A 13451-nucleotide genomic window follows, 5' to 3' on the forward strand; every position below is an offset into this window, starting at 1 on the left:
TTTTTGAATCATAATTAAGGATTGTACGACCTTCAAAAAGTAAGATCCAAATTGTACCAATCGATACATCCCTTAAAATGACTTTACTAATCTCGGTCTTGTTGATTATAAAATATTCAGTCTATTGAATTAAATTAGCCAATAAAAATGATTGGGACTATGTACCCATTTGAGTTTGGGCCGATTCGACCCAATGGATCTGAATTATCTACTCGAATTATTTCATGTACTATTTTTAAGCCAATTAGTCCAACCGGTCTATGTGTTGATCAATAAGATCCATTTACCAATTGGGCTAACTAGTTTAACTTGACATTGATCAGCATGTTTCATCAATTATATTTATTGGGTTGGATCGGTATTACGGGTTCAATTTGAGCAGTATGGACCGGTCCACCCTCTTACCTTTTGGTAAAATTAAGTAGAGCAACCCAGGAGCACTATTGATCGATTCGAGTCGTGGCCTAGTGGGACCATACTTAGGTTCAAGGTTCTAAGCTCACTATATGATTGAGGCTAGGTTAGGACAAAGCTTAGGTCATTTCAACCCGAAACATCGATATACTATCCTAGTTTTACTTGGTCAAGCAGTACGTGGTGCTCCAGTTTGATATACCCGAAGGTACTGTACTGAAGTTGTAGCGTTCACGGTCATCCCCTGTGTCCCGAAGGACCAGGTTAGCTTGGATCCGGCTACGGAAGTTTATAAGGATATGTCATGATGCAAACATATATATGCATGCTCGTGAGTGAGTGCAAAGGGACAAAGTGCGCCCGGGGCGTTTTTGCGAATATCAAATCATCAAACCAATCACAATGAATACAATAATTGATTACATACAATTACAATCCAATGAAAAAAAGGAACAAATCTAACCTAATCTGAGAGTCTCATTGAGTCAACTGGGTTGACTCGAGCAAAAGGTCAACCTAAGGATAGTCTTGGATCGGGTCAAGTTTGACCCTAAAATCCCCAGTGGAGTCACCACTGAAATCGCTTCGACCCTTTTCCACTCAATAATGGATAGGGGTCCAATTGGTAAATTGGAGACTTTTGAAAAATGGGAATCGCCACCTAGTTTAGGAACCATAAATAACTCCAAACGGATATGGATCGGTACACGGATCAAAGATATGGTTAAGAGGTCAGATTACGGGTTTCGAAAGGTATTAGGCACCGAACCCGCCCGATCAAAATGATCGGTCTCTACTACAATCCAAAATCATCCTATGGTCAATATACAAAGACTACAGTCAAGGTCACAGTCCAATCATCATCATCAATTTATATGGGATTTTCCAAACAAATCCTATAACTAGAATCCTTCAATTATTACATGATTGTTCCTTGAAGTCCACAAAATATGGAAGGATTTGAAAAAATCCTAATTAGCTCCATGACCTGAAATCAATTAAGAAATTCCACCTGCAAGTATTTCCCAAGCTATCCGAAATAGAAACTCATGAGAATATTCTAAACGGGAAGATTACAAATAGAAACTTGTCAAATTGAGACTTATAATATTTTCAAATTAGGAACATGAAATTTCCTAAATCAGAATTCAAGAGATATATGCTGAATCCCCAAATTAAAATTTTAAAAAGATACATTTTCTAAAACAGAACATTCCGAAAATGTAAGTTTCTAAATTTGAACTTTCTAAATATAAGAATGCGAAATCTTTTAAATTGGGAAATTTTTGAAATATGAAACTTCTAAATTAGAAATCTATGAACGTACATTCTCCCAAAATAGAAAAAATCACGCAATCTCATGTTAGAAAGTTTCTGAATACAAATATTTCAACGATTCACTAATAATTTTCTAAAAGAAGAGTCATATAAAAATGAAGTCCCAAATTAAAAGATTGTGGATTTGTCAGGAATCAACTAATTGGAAATTGACAAATATTATTGCAAGAAAAATTCTCAAGTTAGAAAGGAAAACCATAAGACAATTCTAATAGTCATGAATCCCTAAAATAACCAAACAAGCATGCACGCATGATTTTTGATTTTTGTCAAAATAGCTATCATTCAATAACATGCACAGCTGTCAAGTCAAGGAGTACATTGAACACATGAAAAAATCTTAAAATAATACGAAGAACTCGAACATCATCATAGATCATGTAAATTCAACTCGATCATAATAATCATGATAAAAAAAAATTCTTATAATCCTACCAACATGCGAAAATAAAAATAAAATAAAATAAAGACTAACAAATAAAATAAGCATGATGAAACCTAAAAATATTTTCCTAACCTATTAAAAAACAATAAAGAAAAATAAAATAAAAACTAAGAAAATATACACAATGAATATTTGACGAACCCTATTGATATACAAAGACGAATAAATAGTGAAAAATAATACAAAAAAGAAAATTCTCCTAATGATAAAAAAAATTCATAAAACATAGAGAAGAATATAAAAAAAAAATCCTAACCTTATCAATATGAAAAATATAAAAAAAAAAACTACATAAAAAAAATATCTTCCTAGTCCTCGCTATATAAAAAATATAAAAAAAAACTAAAAAACATATAACATAAATATCTTCCTAATCCTATTGACAAAAATATGAAAATAAATAAAAACATAAAGAAAGGAAAAAGGAAAAAAAAAAAGAAAAAGGAAGAGATATATAGTAATAGCAACGTAAAAAAAATGGAGAATACATATATAAAAAATAATAATACAAATAGATAAATATAAAATAACAATAAACTCACCTATTAGTCCGAGAATGGTGGCTTGATTCCTTTAAGTACAAGCGAAGACTTGTGAATCCTTGTCGTGGCTGTTGTGATGGAATGGAGGAGTGCTGGAGAGAGGGTGTTGTTGGGGTGAAAGAGAGTGTTGGGACTCAGCTAGGCAGCAAAAAATACATGGTTGCAGTTGTCTGTTGTAGAGGCTTGGCTAAGAGAGAGGTGATGTAAGTATGTTATAAGAGAGAAAGATGAAAAAAATGCTATTGAGAGAGAGAAGTTTAATGGCTTAAAAAAACATGGGGAAGAGATCTGAGAGAGGAGAGATCAAAGGAAAATGAAAGATTAGAGAGAGAAGCCAGAGGGATTGAAAGAGAATGGGACGTTTCGAAAGAGGTGGGCTGTTGCAGACCGTGAGGTGAAAAAGATGATTGTGAAGTGAGTTGTAGAACGAGATTTGCAGGTTCAATGTAGGAGGGGAAGGGACTGTTGCAGCAACTTTGTGAGGGAGTAAGAAAGTTTGAGAGTGAGAGGAGAAGAGATTGTAGGGAGTGAGAGGGGGCTATGAGCGGCAATTTCGTGGGAGAAGAAGATGGTCTGAGACGTCTGTAGAGAAGGAGGAAGCTTCAGCCGAAGGTAACAGCAACAATGTGGTTACTGTTGGAGGAGAGGACGTCCCAATTCTACTGTTGTTAGAGAGGAGACCCAAAGAAGATGAGTAGGGAGAGAGACGTGCATAGAGAGAGAGAGAGTCGAAGGAGAGACGAAGGAGATCGTTTTTTTCCCTTGAGAGAGACGTCTCTCTTTAAATAGAAATTGTTTCTATTTCAGTTTTTTTTCCCTTTCTAATTTTTTAATTAACATGTATTTACTTTTTTTTTTTGCTTTTCTTTTTTTCAAATTGGAGAATGATGGTGGGGATTCCCTGCTACTCGTAGTATGATAGTCCCTTATGGTCGATTGGTTTTAGCTTTGATTTTTTATTTCTTGTCGATTGTATTCGTTTTGCACGATAGATTAGATTTTTATTCATTTTGATTGGTCAATTATTTAAGATTTTAGGTTTTGAATTTTGAGTTTTTTTAATTTGATTTTTCATTTTAGTGGGTTATGTAATTTTTAATTTAAGTTGATTTGATTTTGATTTTGTTAATTGATCGATTAAATTTGGTTACTTAAATTTTAATTATTTGATTTAATTTTAATTGCTTGATTTTAAATTTGAATTTAATTTTTTATTTCATTAGATTTAAAATTTTAATTATTTGATTATTTGATTTAAAATTTTTTATTTCATTAGATTTAAAATTTTACTTTGATTTTATTAAGTTAAATTTTAATTGTTTAATTTTGAATTTGATGTTTATTAGACTTTAAATTTTAATTGTTTAATTTTGAATTTGATTTTTATTAGACTTTAAATTTTAATGGTTTAATTTTTTTAATTTGGGGTTTAATTTTTGGGATTAGATTTTAATTGTCATGTTTTCCTAAGAATTAGGGGCTCTAGGTCAAAGTTCGGATCTTAAGAAGCGTGTTGGTCATTTTTGTGATTTTTCCTAAATTTCTCTTTTTTTGTCGGTTCGGATCCCGTTAGACTAGAAATCATTTCTGAGTGCAATGGAGGCACTTTCGAGGTCTTTTGGAGGTCCGAAATTCATGAAGGGTATTTTTGTCATTTTGTCGATTTTTGCAAATTCTTTCGTGAGGTTTCTTTCAGTCCCAACGTGATTATTTCTATGTTTCAAAGTCGTATTTTTCTAGCGTAGCGAGATTTCTAGGTTGTCGAATTGTGTAGCGAACCTAGGCATACGTGCTTGCTAAATTGGGTGTAACGTGTAGCGATCCTAAGCGTGCGTGAATTTCTATGTCGAGTCGTAACGAGTACGAGAGATGAAAAGAGTGAAAACAGAAAGAATCAGGGATAGTATTCACAAGCCTTCGAGTTTTTTATGAACATCATTAGGAATACATGGTAACCGAGTGACGAATTGTTGAATTAGGCAGATGCAAAAATGGAATGTCTACATGAATATACCCACAAAATTCTAACATTTTAAAAAGATAACAACTTCAAAATTATTGCATATAATGCCATCACACCAATTTTCAAAAATTCAGTCAAAGGTCTATTTGAGCAGAAATTCTTTTTATTCCTTATTTTAGAAATATCTTGAGTGTGTGCACAAATTTTTCTGATTGTAACAAAGATTTTTCGGAACAAAGTTTCACTTCTTAACTGTTAAGATGGTTGGGTTTGCCTAACTTCTAACTCGAAACTGAGCTTCCTGTCTGGGATTGTGAGAAGTATGGATGTTCACTTTAATACCTATAAGGGGTTTTACCATTGGCGGCTTTCACCCTACTGAACTATTTGGTCTCATTGGACTCTTTTCACAATTTGCACTTTTTCAGTTCTAACCTTCACATCTTTTTGCTTTTCTGTTCAATCTTTTCCATGCTTTAACTTTTTTCCGATATTCTTTTTTCAAAAGCAGGTAGCCCTTTTCAAGGTACCCAGTCTAATCCTGTGGTTGCTGTCTCAAAAATATCAACTACAGTTATATTTTTCTTCTATTATGCCAACCAAAGGACAATGAGTTCAAAGTTCAGTATTTTCAAGCTTTCCCTCTCAATCTAGACAGTGAAGAAGACAATTCTTAATCCAAAATAACTTTTTCACTACAATTAGAAGTAATGTGAATTTTTTTTCTTCAAAATATCTTGTTTTTGAGAAATAAGAATTTATAAACAAATTGGACATGAGCCTGGTTTTAAAAATTCGTATGATGACAGTACATATAAAAATTTTGATGAAGGTATTTTAAAAATGTATTGAAAATGAAAACGCCCTCGATCCGCGGGATGCGCGAATCCGTTTTTGACCCTTGAAGTTTGGGAGTCGCCACCTAGTTATTACGGTCTAGGAACCGATCAATGACTCTAAACGGATAATAAACTAATCTGGAACTGAAAAAAAACTAAATTCGGGGATCATGTTACGGGGTTGGAAGGTGTTAGGCACCAACCCCGCCCGGCCAAAGCCGGTCTCTACTAACTTTGCAAATAAATTACATTGCTAAAAAAAACCTAGATAATAATAATAATAATAAAAAAGATTATACCTTTCCGATAGTAAAAACTTTGTTCCATCAGATCCGATAAAAATTACTCCTTGTACTGTACTCCCTTGTTTCGTTCTGTCTCCAGATTTGATTTCCGATCTCCGAGGCAAGGTATCTCTTCTTTCTTGGATCTGAATTCTTCGAATTTGTTAATGAATTTTGGAGTGTTCTTGAAGGGCTTTTGGGTGTTTTTTAAGCTAAAATCGAAGAAGGGATGTTAGGTAAGGAGTTGGGGCTCCAAAACTAGGGTTTATGGGAGGCTAGGGGGGCTTTTAGACCTACTTCTCTTAAGATTTATGATTTGATCCGAAAATAGGGTGTGAGCACCCCTATTTATAGATTTTTTTAGGGGTTGATTTTGATAGAGTTAGTGTTTAATTAGAATTCTTTTAATTAGAGTTGTGTTTTAGTTAGAATTATTTTAGGTAGAGTTGTGTTTTAATTAGAATTGTTTTAGGTGGAGTTGTGTTTTAATTAGAACTCTATCAGATAGAGTTATTATTTAATTAGAACTTTATTATGATTTTGACTTTTGGTCTTATTTGATTGACTTTTACTATTTTGACTTTAATCTTAATTGATTGACTTTTAATATCTTGACTTCAGTCTTGCTTAATTGACCTTAATTTTGACTTTAGTCTCACTTGATTGACTTTAATACCTTGACCTTAGTCTTGCTTGATTGACTTTAATTTTTTGGAGAACCCTCCTTTATTATATCTTTAATTCTTTGGACCCCCAAATGGAGGGGTCCTTAAAGAAATATCTCACGAACCCTCAACAATTTTACTTGAAAGTCCGATTGATCGATTTTTTTAATTCAAAATTTTAAATTAATTTAATTAATGTTTCACTTTAATTATTTAATATTTTATTTATTAATTTCAAAATTTTTAATTATGAAAATTGTGAAATTACCGTTTTACCCCCAGAGAGGACTTTTCACGTTTTAAGTCCGTTTTTAATGTTCTAGGATGTTTTAAAATCAATTTTTCATAAGGAATTCAATGGAAATATTAGTTTGTATCATTTATGAAAATTTTTGTGTGAAATGGTCATGAACTTTATGAGGGGCATTTTCGTAATTTTATCGAATTCTGTTAAAATTGGTGAAATGAATTATTCGATTTAGATTTGTTGTTTTATGTATTCAAAAGAGTTTTCCTAAGCGTAATGTAGGCTCTAGGGTTGTTTTGATGTTAGGGGTATTTTGGTAATTTGATTAATTTTTAATGATTTTTATCGTGAAGCTTCTTTTTGGTCTGCAAGATGATGATTTCTGTGTTTTTGGGGTCGTATTTTCCTAGCGTAGTGTGGTTTCTAAAGTTTTGTAGTTCGAGATACCTCATCCGGATTTCTGAAACATATTTGGTAACAAAATAAAACATTGGAATAAACATCCATCATTGGGAACCGTTGCGATCGGGTTGACGAGTTGATTAATCAGGCGGATGCAAAAATGGGGTGTCTACAGATGCCCCTCTTTGGCAGAGGGTTGAAGCAAACTAGATAGCAAATCTATTTTGGTAGATAGTGCGATATCCGAATGCCAAAGCTAGTGACAGTTCATTTTGCAGTCTGATTTAGCAATTCTTCAGGACGTTCGGATCCTTGAGGGTAAAACTCTTCCCGAACAAAAAGGTTGTCAGGTCCTTGAGAAAGAGCTCTCACTGACAGTGTCAGATCTTTGAATTTTAGAGAATTTTCCTTAACTAAAAAGTGCAAGTGTGAGTGTGTGTACTGTGTGAAACTGAGTCAAAATTGAGAAAAAACTGAGTATAATCTGAGTAAAATCTAAGCATAAATTAAGCATAATCTTAGCAAAAGTGAGCATAATCTGAGCAAAATTGAATGTCTTACTCTACTTACCCTAGGTGAAAGAGTAATAAGCTAATTTTTTGAAAGTCGTACTCTACTTGCCCAGGGTGAAAGAGTAATGAATTAATTTTTTTGGGAAGTTCTACTCTACCTACTCGGAGTGAAAGAGTAATGAACTAATTTTTTTTGGAGTCCTACTCTACCTGCCTAGGGTGAAAGAGTAATGAACTAATTTTTTTTTTTTGGAAAAGTTCTACTCTACCTACTCTGAGTGAAAGAGTAATGAACTAAGCTTTTTGAGAGTCCTACTCTACCTGTCCAGGGTAAAAGAGTAATGAACTAATTTTTTTGGGAAGTTCTACTCTACTTACTCGGAGTGAAAGAGTAATGAACTAATTTTTTAGGAGTCCTACTCTACCTGCCCAGGGTGAAAGAGTAATGAACTAATTATTTTGGAAAGTTCTACTCTACCTACTCGGAGTGAAAGAGTAATGAACTAATTGTTTTGGGAGTCCTACTCTACCTGTCCAGGGTGAAAGAGTAATGAACTAATTATTTTGGGAAGTTTTACTCTACCTACTCAGAGTGAAAGAGTAATGAACTAATTTTTTTTTGGAAGTTCTACTCTACCTACCTGGAGTGAAAGAGTAATGACTAATTTTTTTGGGAAGTTCTACTCTACCTACTCGGAGTGAAAGAGTAATGAACTAATTTTTTCTTTTTTAGGAAGTTTTATTCTACCTGCCCAGGGTGCAAGAATAATGAACTAAGCTTTGAGGAAACAAACGGGGGATTAACCTCGCATTTGATTTTTTTTTTTTAATAAAAAGTTGGATTTTATGAAGATCCGGTAAACATTTTAACTCTCTTTGAATTTGAGGAGTTTTCAAAATTGCTATCAAGAGGGTAACCTTTAATTCAAAGTTAACCTTATCCTTTGGGGTTGGAATTGACCAGGTTTCAGAACCAAAATGCCCCTAGTTTGACAGGGAATATTGCACTGGGGATAATTGAACATAATTTGAAAACGAATGCCCCTAGTATAAGGGGGGAAACTGTATTCTTTAGAAAAGGAAGTGCCTTTATTATGAAAATTTGAAATCCTTGATTACCGCAAGTGCAATAAAGGTTTAACTTTTAATTATGACTTTTTATATTGAAGATTTTGAGTCAGGCTCAAAGAAATTAGAATAAAATATTTCTTTCTGAAATTCATCATAGAATTTATTCTTTCTCCTCGTTGATTCACTTAGGGATATGAAACTCTTCAGATCAATCATAGACAAGATACTTGTATCCACTGAGTCTATATTTGATTCAAACTGGATATTGAAACTTGATCATTCGGACTTCTGATGTTTCGGCTCGGACTGCCTTTTCAGCTTTTCAACTCAACGGAGATTTTTTTTATTTTTTCGTTGCTCTAAGTTTTGCCTAGATTGTCTTTTCAGGTTTTCAATCTAGTGAGCATACTCTAGCTTTTGCCTAGATCACCTTTTTAGGTTTTCGATCTAGCGAACTTACAATTTTTTCTTTTTTTTTTGCTCTAATTGTTGCCAAGGTCGTCCTTTCAGATTTTCAACCTTGCGAGCTTGCCTTAATTTTTCGGGTTTTCAACTTAGCAGGCTCTTTACCCTTTTTTTTCATTATAAACTTCTGGAGTTACTGTTTGATCAGCTTTACTACCTTCCTTAACTTTTTCGCACAGTACTTAGGAGGACTTTTATGGGTAGGCTTAGGACTAGGTGTAAAAAAAAGAGGAATCTTGAGGCTCAAAAAACCCAAATGCCTTTTGTGTGGCATTTCCTTTTAAATTATTTTCTTTTTCCTTGAATTTTCTTCCCCACTCTAACAATATTTATTTTTCTTTTGAATTTTTTCTTTTTAGATTTTTTTTTTGTCAAGGAATCTACTTTTTTTATTTTGATGTGGTCGGGCCTGAAGTAACTTCTCAGGTTACCTACGTACCCCAGAATTTTGGGATCAGACCAAGGCGTAATTCAAATTTTTCCCTCCCCTGGGTTAGGTGATCAGGCTGAGAAAGAAAAAAGGTATATATATTTTTTGAAAAAGGTTGCAAAGGACTGAGAAATGAGATATTGAACTGGATAGTAGAAAAATTGATTCGACTTAAGATGGCCTCCTTAAATGTAGTACCGCTTGATCTGGTCAAAGTTGGTTGACTCTGATAGTTTGATTTCATCATGGTCTTGAAGTCTGACAGTTTTTCCAGATAATATTTTTTTATGATGAACAGATCTCCCCAGTTAGGTTTGAACTTCCCTCTGGGGTCAAAAATAAGTGCCTGATTCTCTTTGAGTACCAAATCTCCGACTTGTAAGTGACAGGCCTTGATCTTTTTGTCAAACGCACGGGCGACTCTTCTTTAATAAACCTGCACGTGGTACAAAGCTTTTAGGTTATTTTTTTTAGTCAGGTTCAGTTCTTTGTACTAAGGTCGGACTCAGTTTTTTTTTAACAATTGACTTTCCATCAAGTCCTTGATATACGGGATCTCCATTTCAACTGGTGAGACTGCTTCCATATCATACACTAGAGAATAGGGAATGACTCCAATGGAAGACTGTATTGAAGTGTAATATGTTCATAATGCGAATGGTAACTTCTCTGACCAATCCCGGTGTGATGTGTGATTGACACATTTTCACGATGATTGTCTTGAGATTTTTACTGGCTGCTGCAACTATTCCATCAATTTTAAAAATTTACACTGATACATTTGGTAATCTCTCCTCTGACTACGTGAGTCTATTCTTGTTTGTATATATGGTATTCTCACAGGATGGGTATATATTTCATGTTGAACAACACTCCAAATTTAACCGACATATCCTCTAGGACCATGTAAGCAAGTATTTTGAATTTTCTGAATAAATTCATCATCTCTTTGTGCTCCTCTAGGGATAAGTTAGTTCCAATCTGAATTTCTTGGGAATTATTTTTGTTCCGAGGTCAATGACCTTTGCTTCCTCGAGCAAGACATTTATCTTCTCATTCAAGAGGGGGTTCCTTATTAGAGAAATTTCTCCTTGAAACCAGTTATTAGTTAATTTGTTAATGCGCTTGCGATATTCAAAAATTTTCTTTATCCAATCAAATTCAGAAGAGGCGACAGACACCTCTATAAACTCGATAAATTAACTCGACTCAACAAGAAAAGAGTAGACTCAATCTAAAGAAAACATGACCTTGCTGAAAAAAAAGGACTCGAACTAACCCAAATGACTCATGAAAACACAAGATAACTACCCACACCGGGCTTGATTAGGACTGAGGACTGAGACATTGCTTACAACGGGCATGACTGAGGTACTGTGATCTTCAAAGAACAACTAGGCGATATTGAGAAATTTTGAGGTCATTTCTCACTGTTGACTTGATATTGACGTTTGTTCGACCTGATTGGATTTACAACCCTAGCTAGACGATGAACGATTGAGTTTAGGTACAATGATAACCCTGAAATCTAATCGAATATGAATTTAATCAACTTTAGTATTACCCCCTTAATAACATTTTAAATGAATCCTGAGATTTTATTGAATTCTGTGCACCAATCCATAAAATAATTCATCCGTTCAATGATCATTCAGAAGGAAAATAATTTTATTGCACTCTTGAAAATTATTGGAAAATAATGTTTTTATTATATACAAATTTTCACAAATCTGATTATTTTTTGCAACATTTTTTGGTAATGTTCCAAGGTCCATGCAAAAATAGATTTTTTTGTAAAAAACATATTTCGAAAATTTTCCATGCAACAATAGATCTTTTGTAAATCATTTTTCCTTCCTTCTCTTTTCTTTTTGCAAAACATTTTTTCTTTGGAAAATATTTTTCATTTGGAAAATACTTTTCTTTTGAAAAACATTTTTCTTTTATTAAAATGGATTAAAACCCGAATTAGAAAAGAGGTTGAATTCCATTTTGATTCAAATGGATCGGCCCATAATGATCGTTAGATTGAAATGGACTGGATCATTATTGTAAAATGATGGATTCTTTATTGGGTCGGTGCACCCATTTTAATTTCTAAAAATAAATTTTTTTATTCTTGAGGACAATCATACACTCTGATCTCATCATCCACATCATTCACATAAATCACACAGTCTCATAAGGTTCCATTCAATAAACAACCCGGGAACACCCACGATAAGTTCGAGTCGTGACTTACTGGGAAGGTTTCTAGACTCTAAGCTTACTATGTGCAATGCATTTTTATCTGGCCACCCTTGCCCAAGCACACCTATATACCTTTCGATACGTGGTGACTTGGTTTAATATACCGTATAGGTGATAATCTAAAATCTCAATTCACTTCTCTGAAGCCAAAAATAGCCAGTTCGATCTCCAGTTGAGAGGTGGCGTACGATGCTGAGCAAGGGCCCACTTAAATACCTCTCGTCTAGAATAGACGTAGTCTATCCCCCTCGTACAGTAGTGTACAGCGAGGCAAGATCTTGCTTAGGCACTGGTTTGACCAAGAAGTGCAATTGATATACTTAGATTATCTTTTACATACCTATGGGTACGAGTCAAGAGTTGTAACTTTCATAAATGGTTTGGCATCCCACGAGGGGACTGACCACGTACTAGTACTACATTAGCAATCAGGACGTGTGACTGTGTGGCTTACAATAGGTCAAAGGCTGAGGTCGCTCCAGCCTGGGTGCATCAATATATCTCTCAGAATTACCTGATCAGACGGTATTGATGCTCCAGTTTAATATACCCTAAGGTACGTGACTGGAGTTGTGGTTTTCATTAATAACGTCGCATCTCCGAAGAGACCGGGCCACGCACTAGTGCCACGTTGGCTATATGGGACGTGTAAGTGTGCAAAACAGTAAACGTGCATAAGGTGTGTGCAAAACAGAGTGGGGTGTGTCCGGGGCCTTTTTCAAACACATGGGCCCATGGGCTAGATTGTGTCATCACATATGGATATCAAATGAATATTGATCAAGAAAATAATACAAAACCCATCACATTGAAATTAAGATGAAAGCAAACACATCACAAATATATCTGTCAAGATCATGGCAAATCAATTAATGAGCATGGCATATAATAATTGATCAAACAAATATTGCAATAGGCATAATTTTTATAATTTTTAAGGTCCAATCAATGATCACTTTTGGGTGATCCAAAATAAATCGAGATTCCAATAGATGTTACATTGATGATAGAATGACAATGGTTGAGATGAGCTCACTCTCAAGAACATTAATTATGCCAACATTAGATAAATTCAGATTTTCTATGAATTAGGAAAATACAATCTGAACTTGCATCGATAATATCTAAGCCTCCCGATAACGAAATCGAGTGAACTCAGGTTCTAAATTAATGTACTCGATGAGATCTACATTTTATTAATAGGTATCCAGACTTAGTTCTCACTAGAATGTTCTGTAAAAACGTTTTAACATTGCTGTCCCAACTTTCATTTAGCAACAATTCCAGATTTACAGATTGAACTTGCATCGATGATATCTAAGGCTTCCGATAATGAAATTGAGTGAACTTAGGTTCTAAATTAATCTACTCGATAAGATCTAAGTTTTATTAAAGGTTCCTAGACTTAATTCTTATTAGAATATTCTATGAAAACGTTTTAACATTGCTGTCCCAACCTTCATTTAGCAACAATTTCAGATTTACAGATTGAACTTGCATCGATGATATCTAAGGCTTCCGATAATAAAATTGAGTGAACTTAGGTTCTAAATTAATCTACTCGATGAGATCTACATTTTATTA

Source organism: Akebia trifoliata, chromosome 11 (genome assembly GCF_017979445.1).
Source record: "Akebia trifoliata isolate Shusen 1 chromosome 11, ASM1797944v1, whole genome shotgun sequence".
Lineage (NCBI taxonomy): Eukaryota > Viridiplantae > Streptophyta > Magnoliopsida > Ranunculales > Lardizabalaceae > Akebia > Akebia trifoliata.